The sequence below is a fragment of the Cebidichthys violaceus genome, unplaced genomic scaffold, assembly GCF_023349555.1.
Source record: "Cebidichthys violaceus isolate CVI_PGR_0920_01 unplaced genomic scaffold, fCebVio1.0.p SCAF_62, whole genome shotgun sequence".
Classification (NCBI taxonomy): Eukaryota; Metazoa; Chordata; class Actinopteri; order Perciformes; family Stichaeidae; genus Cebidichthys; species Cebidichthys violaceus.
Genome location: NW_027176839.1, coordinates 1,016,524 through 1,026,286, shown reverse-complemented (window position 1 = coordinate 1,026,286; position 9,763 = coordinate 1,016,524). Strand labels below are relative to the sequence as shown.

The following is a 9,763-nucleotide window of genomic DNA, read 5'->3' as shown; positions in this document are numbered from 1 at the left end:
TTCTCGGAATCCATCTGGTATCGTCTTGGTCCGGGTATCTTTGACCCATTTTCCAGATATCCGCTTCAATGGAACCCTAGATATACTGGCCATTGCCTATGCCCCCAGGAAGTGCACCAGGCTTTGAAGCCAACTTTTGTTATGGCCAAACCTTGGAATTGCAACTTCTGGTCCACCTGTATCGTCCACCTTAGGCACTGTACCCCATGTTTTTAGCCATGATAGCAGTGTGGATCTAGGCATGGCAATATCAATCAGTTCTCCGCATTAGTCAAGACTAAAATGTTCCATTCAATTCAATTTTATTTGTATCGCTAAATAACAAATTTGCAAAATTAGTAATGAGCATTAATGGGACATGAATTCATACAAAAAGAGATGAAGAAGAGGAGAGAGAAGCTCAGTGTATCCTAGGAAGTCCTCCAACAGTCTAGGCTTATAGCAGCTTATCTAGGGGCTGGTCCAAGGCAAACCTGAGCCAGCCATAACTATAAACCTGACCCAGCCTATAAGCACTATCAAAAAGGAAAGTCTTAAGCCTACTCTTAAATGTGGTGAGTGTGTCTGCTCCCATCCTACTTTTTAAGGCTCTAGGAACCACAAGTAATCCTGAATTTAGGGAGCGTAGCTCTCTAGTAGGATAATATTGTACTATAAGCCGCTTAAGATATGATGGTGCCTGACCAATTAGGGCTTTATAGGTGAGGATAAGGATTTTAAATTCTATTCTAGATTTTACAGGGAGCCAGTGCAGAGAAGTAATATGATCTCTTTTCTTAATTTTTGTTAGTACACGTTGTGCAGCATTCTGAATCAACTGGAGAGATTTAGGAGACTTATTAGAGCAGCCTGATAATAAGGAATTGCAGTAATCTAGTCTAGAAGTAACAAATGCATGAACTGATTTTTCTGCATCGCTTTAAAAGAGGATGTGTTTGATTTTTGAAATGTTACGTTGGTGAAAAAAGGCATTCCTTGAAATTAGTTTTATCTGGGAGTTAATTAAAAAACAAATCCACATGAAAGATAACTCCGAGATTCTTTACGGTGCTGCTGGATGCCAGTACAATGCCATCTGGAGAAACTATATCACTAGATAATTGATTTCTGAGATGTGGGCCTAGTAGAATAACTTCAGTTTTGTCTGAGTTTAACATTAGTTGCAGGTCATCCAGGTTTATATGTCCTTAAGACATACTTGAAGTCTAGTGAGCTGGTTGGTTTCATCTGGTTTGATCGATAAATACAATTGAGTATCATCTGCATAACAATGAAAGTTTATAGAGTGTTTTCTGATAATATTGCCTAAAGGAAGCATATTTAAGGTGAACAAGATTGGTCCAAATACAGAACCTTGTGGAACTCCATAACGTTGGTCTTCATCGAGGTTTCATTGTTTACAAATACAAACTGAGATCAATCTGACTTAAACCAGTTTAGTACCAATATAATGTTCTAGTCTCTGTAACAGGATGTGATGGTCAATGGTGTCGAACGCAGCACTAAGGTCTAACAAGACAAGAAAACAGACAAGTCCTTTGTCTCATGCAATTAGAAGGTCATTCGCTATTTTTACCAGAGCTGTCTCTGTGCTATGATGCTTTCTAAATCCTGACTGAAAATCCTCAAATAAACTATTGTTACGTACACTGAAAAAAATGATTCGGCCCCCCTGTAAATGTTACATGTCTTAATCTAGTTTATTTCATCGATTTTAATGTGTAATTGAATCCTACGTATCTTTTTAAATTAATCTCAACATGTACTTCGCTCATTTAAAATGAGTTAATTCCATTCAGTTAAAAGTAATGAGAACGAAATATGTACGATTTAATTTCCACACGCTTCCTGTCTGCGCATGGGCAGACGTGCTAGAAATTCAAATTCTGAAGGCGGGGATTTGTTTCGCTCTGGGGGATTTCTGTTAGAAGCTCCTGCAGTGCCGTCTGTCCACAGTTCTACGTTTTCGGTAAGTAAGCAATTTATAACCATATATGTGTTATATTTGTTCTAAAACTGTTTTTTACACTTTAAAACAGTGTTTGATAGAAAACATAATTTAGCTAACACTATCAATTGTGTGTTTGCTACTTTAGCTAACGTTACAACAGCTAGCTTAGTTATGTAGTAACATAATGTGAAGGTGATAAGTATGTTAACATTAAGCTAACATGATATTGCTCTCAAGTGGGATGCTAGGTGAATTCAATTTTAGTAGCTTATAGGCTGTTTTAGTAGCTTGTGGACTTCACTAATGTAACAGACTGTTTCATGTTTATTGTTCTGTATTGGAGATATGTCCCTTCAGGGTTGCCGTAGAGGAAAAACAACTCCCGCGTGGGCAACAAAAAAATAAAAATAAAATAAAGAGAGAGAAGCCGTGGACTGAACGAGATGTTTGGTCTCCCGACTCCGCTTATTCCTGACTTATAAGTGCCCCTCATACACGAACCCAGGACGCTCGGTTACATTGGTGGCAGCGGTGGTTCTTATGCACCGACTACAGACCGCTACGACTATTTTACACTTCGGCGACTGTGAGTGTGCACTTTCTTAGCTTAGCTTAGCTGTCTCAGTTTAGCTAGCAGGCTAATTCCGCGGCACTTCAAAGAGAAAAGCGCCGCTGGTTCAAGTACAGGATGTGGGTTGGAGATGAAGACCCGTTGAAGCCCAGCTCAGGGCTGTTCGGCAGACGATCGGCCTGCAGGGATTTCCATGTGGACCTGCCTGCTCCGTTTTCTGGCGACGGTAGCCAGAGTTTTCTCGGCTGGGTGAGACAGCTGGAGGTTGCCGTCAGAGCGTCAGTGGGGAGCGGCGGCGATTACGGAGATGAACTGGTGAGACTTCTGCCCACCCGCTTGAGCAAGTCGGCTTTTCTACTGTGGGACAGCCTTCCGGACGCAGTTAAGTCGGATTATGCTGCTGTTAAAGAAAGACTCGGCGTGGCGTTTGGACAGAGACAGTTTATGGATCGCTTCAGAGCCAGCCTGGGTGCTCGCGTGCGTGCTCCGGTCGAGAGCTTGGAGGTATATGCCGCCGACGTGAGCCGACTGGTCTTGGAGGCGTTCCCGGACTATGGGACCATAGCGCAGCGGGAGGAGAAGTTTCGACGCTTCCTTGCCGGTTTGGATGCGGCTTTGAGATCCAAATGCCTAGAGCAGGGCGCCACCGACCTGGAGGAGGCTCTGATTATCGCGGAACGGTGCGAAAATGCCAGGGAGGCTCTGCAGAGAGACCGTGTGAGTAACAATATGGCCACCCATAGACTCGGGGACAGTGTGTCTGTGCAGTCAGTTTATCGACTGCTTTCTGCAGGGTATTATCAGTCGACACTGACAGAGGAGATGTCTTTTATGAGGAGGGAGATAAAGGATATTTCTGAGGAGAATCGGAGGCTGACGACCTGTAGTTCCAACCAGAGGGGACAGGGGTCCCGCTCGCCCTCGGGAGGACGTTGTAGCTGCACCTGTGGAGAGATGGGCTGTCAGTCGAAGGTGCCCCGGGGCCGCTCTCCTGACCGCAGGCCTGTCTGGCCTCAGAGAGACTATCAATCACGTAGCCTGCATCAGGATGCAGGGATGTCGCCCCCTCCCAGGCGGCCTGGAGGCAGGAGCCCCAGTCCTGGGTGGCGGGCCCGGCAAGAGGAGGAGCCAAGGAGGCGCAGCGTGCCTTTCCTGCCACAGCAACAGGATCGTCAGGGAAACGGTCAGTAGCTGGTGTCGAGGCCCTGATACCAGCTACACCGCTTGAGGGCTCCTCACAGTCGCCGATATCTGAGAATATTGCTGAGATGGACAGTGTGGACCACCCTACCTCCTACGTTAGAGGGGTGGTTGAAGGCACTGAAGTGTCAATATTGGTTGACTCAGGAGCGACTGTGTCATTGATTAGTGCCGACTTTCGTACGTCAGTCCCTGCCCTGCGAAACCGAACACTGAAAAAGAACTATATCGACTCGCGTGCAGTTAATGGACAGATGTTGGATACTTTGGGCACTATTGTGGCGACTTTCCGCTTAGGCCCCACCTGTTGGCAACACACATTTCATGTCCTGCGAGAGTCCACTCAAACAGTCCTACTGGGTCTGGACTTCCTAGCCAAGAACCATGCACTACCGGACTGGGGACGGGGTGTGCTGCAGTTATGGGACGCTACAGTGCCCCTGTTGCGGGGTGGAGAATTAGTCCCTGAATGCTGTAACGTGTCCCTGGCTGGAGTTATGACTATTCCCCCTCTGAGCGAGGCCCTGGTGCCAATGAATGTGCTCTCGCCTAGCACTTGTGGCTTGCCTGCGAGAGAGTTTGAGGGCTACCTGGAGCCTAACATCCCAGAAACGACTGGACTAGTGGTTGCCCACACAGTCACCACCGTTAAGGATGGCGTGACTGTGGCTCGTGTCCTCAATCCCACAGGGAAGACTGTGGAGCTCAAGCAGGGGTTGCACATGGGTGAGTTCTACCCACTTGAAAAGTCTGATATTATGCCACTCATTCATTCCCCAGAAGTGGAGTCAGTTCAGCCACAGCCTGCTGCTCTCCCCATCACACTGGAGGATTCACCAATTACAGAGCAACAGAAAGCAAAACTGTCTGAGCTGCTACAGAGATTCGGTGATGTGTTCAGCCCGACGGAGGGGAATACAGACAGGTGCACGCGCATTAAACACCACATTAAGACTGGTGACCATCATCCCATTAAGCAGCGCGCCTATCAGGCGTCTCCGGAGAAGCGGTCAGAGATAGAACGGCAGGTGGCTGCTCTATTGGCTGATGGGCTAGTGGAGGAGAGCTGCAGCCCCTGGGCGTCACCGGTGGTGCTGGTTAAAAAGAAAGGGGGACAATGGAGGTTTTGCATTGACTATCGGCGCCTTAATGCTGTGACAATCAAGGATTCCCACCCACTTCCACGGGTAGATGACAGCCTGGATGCCCTGGCTGGCTCAATGTGGTTCAGCACACTTGACTTTTCAAATGGCTACTGGCAAGTGGAAATGGCCGAGGAGGATTGTGAAAAAACGGCCTTCACAACAGGCAGGGGCTTGTACCAGTGGCGCGCCATGCCCATGGGCCTGACCAACTCTCCTGCCACCTTTCAACGCATGATGGAGCTGATCCTGCGGGGTCTGCCTTGGCACATCTGCATGGTCTATTTGGACGATATCCTGATTTATAGTCGCACCTTTGAAGACCACCTGGCCCACCTGGGGGAGATCCTTTCCAGAATACAGGGTGCGGGTCTGAAACTCAATCACAGAAAATGCCACTTGGCCCGGGACCATGTGGTGTTCTTAGGCCACGTGGTCTCCAGACAGGGGCTCCAGCCTGACCCCCGCAATACCGAAAAGGTGAGAAACTGGCCAACTCCCTGCAACTCATCTGAAGTCAGAGCCTTTGTGGGCCTGTGCTCATACTACAGGAGGTTTGTGAGGAATTTTTCCCAGTATGCTGCACCGCTGAACCACCTGGCAGGCAAAAACGTGCCTTTCAAATGGGATGCAGAGTGTGAAACAGCTTTCACGTTTTTCAAGCAGGTGCTCACCTCCGCTCCTGTGGTGACACTACCCAACTTCGCACTCTCATTCAAGATATACACGGATGCTTCCAAAGACTCGGTTGGTGCAGTACTGGCTCAACAGGTGGAGGGGCCCGAACGAGTCGTAGCTTATGTCAGCCAGGCTCTTACGCACACCCAGAAAAGATGGTCCACTTTCGACAGGGAGCTCTGGGCCGTAGTATGGGCCGTGCGTGAATTTAAACACTATGTGGGCCTCTCTGCATTCACCATCATCTCGGATCATCGCCCGCTGCTGGGGCTCAGAAAAATGGCCATTGACAACGATCCTACAGGACGAAGGGGCCGGTGGGTTTTGGAGCTCGACCCATTCAACTGGACCATTATTCACAAAGATGGTTCACGCCACAAAAATGCGGATGCCTTGTCTCGCCGGCCTGCGTCTTCGGACGCCAGAGACCAGGCGGGCTCGCCGTCGGATGTGTGTGCTGCAGGATCGGTGGTCGAATCAGAGCTGCCAGGGGATGAGGAGACGCTCATGGAACGGCGGCCGGCATATTCTCTCTGCCACAGTGACTCTGAGCTGCAGCGGTTGCAACGTGAGGACCCGGAAATTGGGGCGGTGTTGAGTTGGTTGGAGCGAAACGCAGTGAGACCACCTCGCAGACACCTGAGGGGGTCCTCACTCTGCCTCAGGAAACTATGGACTGAATTCAACCATCTGTCAGTCATTGATGGTTTGTTGTGCAGGACTATACTCTCTCCGGCAGGGGAGAGACACGTTCAGGTGGTGATCCCCTCATCTCTGGTGCCAGAGCTTCTTCAGCAGCTGCATGGTGGCCCAACTGCTGCACACTTTTCCGCAGAGCGAGTTTGGGAGAAGGCCAGACAGACCTACTATTGGCCCTTCATGTTGAGAGACATTAGACAATGGTGTGAGCAGTGCAGAGCCTGCCAAACCCACAGGGCCCCAGTTCCCAGGCAGAGGGCTCCCATGGGAGGGTCCCAGGCTAGTCGCCCTCTACAGCGGGTGGCTGCAAATATCCTCGAGCTGCCTGTAACTTCACGGGGGAACAGATATATATTAGTGGTGGATGACTATTTCACTAAATTTGTTAACATGTATGCGCTACCCAATCAGACTGCTCACACAGTGGCTCACTGCCTGTTTGATGACTATGTGCTAGTGCATGGGGTCCCGGAAGTCCTGCACAGCGACCAAGGCCGACAATTTGAGGCAGAGGTGATTCAGAGCCTCTGCAAGTTGTTAGGTATCAAGAAGACACACACTACCGCCTACAACCCCAAATCTGACGGTATGGTGGAGCGTCATAACCGGACTCTGATTGATCAGCTGGCGAAGATGCTGCTCTCACATGGAGGTGAATGGGATGATTATGTGAAGCAGGTGGCATTTGCCTACAACACATCCAGACATGCTAGCACTCATTTTACCCCTTTCTTCCTCATGCACGGACGCGAGGCACGTGTTCCAGCTGATGTTCTCATTCCTAACAGAGGTGAGAAATCTCAGGGCTCTGGAGTCCTGCCGGAATATGTGCCATCCCTGGTGGGGAGGCTGGAAAGAGCCTTTAGTGCAGCGAGGCTTCATGCTACAGAAGCTCATGAGAGACAGAAACTGTATCATGATGAGGATGTTTGCCATCGTCCTTATGGAGAGGGCGCGTTAGTGTGGCTTAACAACCCGACAGTCGCACTAAACTGGCGCCTCACTGGAAGGGCCCCTACAGGGTCGAGCAGGCGCTGGCTTCAGGCGGTGAGGCGGCCTTGACATACCGGATTGTCAACCCACTTGACCCGCTGGACCGGGCCCAGGTGGTTCACCATGATAGACTGAAACGGTACACTCTGCCCCTACCATCACTGGCTGTCACTGACACATCACCCTCCCTCCCGGCCCCTTCTGAAGTGGGGACTTCTCAGCCTCGCTTGGGGGGGGGGGGGCAGCATGTGCTAGGACAGTTGGACACTGGCCTTGGAGGGGGTGTGGCAGAGCCTGACCCTGTACGGTCCCGCGGGGGTCGTGTGGTGCGGCCCTCATCGCACTTCCAAGACTATGTTCTGTTTTGACTGTTGGTGGGTTGTTCACCTTGCTATTTCGGGTGCCATTTATAGTTTGGTGTACTCCTGTTAGCTATGGTCATTTGTTGTTTTTTCTTGTTGATTTGGGATTTTGTGTAATTGTATATGTGTTTGCTAGTTACGAAACGGGGACGTTTCTAATTGAGGGGAGGACGTATGTAACAGACTGTCTCATGTTTATTGTTCTGTATTGGAGATATGTCCCTTCAGGGTTGCCGTAGAGGAAAAACAACTCCCACGTGGGCAACAAAAAAATAAAGAGAGAGAAGCCGTGGACTGAACAAGATGTTTGGTCTCCCAACTCCGCTTATTCCTGACTTATAAGTGCCCCTCATACACGAACCCAGGACGCTCAGTTACACTAACATGAAAATGTAATGGACTACTTAATGAGTTGTAGACTGGCTATGCTGATTGCCAACTGTATATTCCTGACTGGTTGAAAGTATGTTTTCAAATTTTTTCAGTATGGCAGAATGTGAAATCACGTTAGTAAATGGTGTTGAAGATGCTCTCAGAGTCAGACAGCAAAGGGTTAATGTTACAGTCGCTCATAATGTAACTTAAACTGAATGGCAGCCCTGACACGGTAAAGTTAACGTTATATTGCAGCAGCTAGCTGCCATTCAGTCAACACAATGAGCTGAGTGGCAGACAGAGCAACAGCAACTCACTTTGTGTAAGTCTTAAGTCTGTGTTCACGAGAAGCAGACTTCAGTAAAGTGAAAGTAATCACCAGGCTGTGCTTTATGAGAATAACTATAAGTAAAAGTAGTAGGGTCGCAGACCTTGTTCAAATTGTGGGTGTCTATAATTAATGTTAAAGTTAAGGCTGAACCATTTACTGTTTCTGTTAGTATCTTTTCAATTTATGGTAGCAGCTAATTAGTTACTCTGCTTAATATGAGATACACTGCCCTACATTATAAGTTACATTAAATTAAACGATTTTGTTAGCTTTACTGTGGCTTTATGTAATCAAAGATTAGCATGTTCCTGAGGCCAAACGGTCACTAACCATGTTTAAATAACCACACAGCCTCCAGTTCTGATTTTGCCCATTTACCTTAGATTAATAGGAATATGTTTGACTTGAACACACTGTACACCAATATCCATGCTATCAAAGACTGTCTTGGTTAATCAGGAGGTCAATTTGTGAATGTATCTTTACACAGTGCTCTTTGTCTTCCGATTTTTTTTGTGTAAAACAGATACATGCAGAATTCCAGCGCATCACAATTCTACTTGAAACCACCTTCATGGTGCAGTTTGCAGAAAACATCCGTTTTCCAGAAGAAGGGGGTGTTTCTGTCCAGAAACTAGCCAAACATCTGGCAATCTTGCAAGAGGTAAATATGTGTACACAATGTTGTATACAAATATTCATATTCTCTGGAGCAACTTCATGAAATGTACATAGTAGAATAGAGTCTCAGTTTGAAGACCTCAAGAACAGCCTGGATTATTTAGATTTAGAATAGAATTTAAAATAGTGCTATCTCTCTACACATTCAGACCTCTGACATTTCATGAAAATAAAGTCACAATTTAGTAACGTTCTTTAGTTAAAGAGAGCAGTCCATTAAGAGAATGTATAATGAAGTCAGTGTATTTTTTAAGGTCCGATATATATTCTAGACATTTTTTGTAATTATTGATGTTTTGAGGGATATTTCAACAACTGTAACTCTTTTTATACAGGTGACAAGTGCTTTCAACCCTTAAAGGGCTGCCATCCTCTAGGCATCCCACTTTAGGAAGATGATGGACATCTCATTCGGAAGTATATGGTAAGTCAATGTAACTGCATATGCCAGCCACATGTACTGTTTTGTATTACAGAAAATGTTTTAAGATCCTAATATCACTAATAGTTACAACAAGTCATTGCAACAGCACAGAGAACTCAGTTCACATCTGTTGAATAGGTATAGAAAATGTCTGTGATTTTGAGTAACAAAAACAATGCTGATTTAACCTCATCACTGTTGTCTGTGTGTAATTAAATATATAACATAAACACATTTTTCTTTTTTCTCATATTCTCTTTCAGTGTACAGGACATCAAGGAGATGTTATTTATTTTGCATAAACAAAGATTCCATTACAACAAAAAGAAGGGTTATTTTTGATTGCCTGAATTGTG

The 9,763-nt window shown here is 46.9% G+C and overlaps 1 long non-coding RNA gene and 1 pseudogene across 1 annotated transcript; one reads left to right on the top strand and one right to left on the bottom strand.

The window, feature by feature from the left end:
- Positions 1 to 436: 436 nt before the first annotated feature.
- Positions 437 to 1,547, bottom strand: LOC137890152 (uncharacterized; annotated as a pseudogene).
- Positions 1,548 to 1,910: 363 nt separating this feature from the next.
- Positions 1,911 to 9,763, top strand: LOC137890138 (uncharacterized). Its single transcript, XR_011105269.1, has 4 exons — positions 1,911 to 1,969; positions 8,829 to 8,966; positions 9,319 to 9,407; positions 9,671 to 9,763. It is a non-coding gene; the product is annotated as an uncharacterized lncRNA (long non-coding RNA).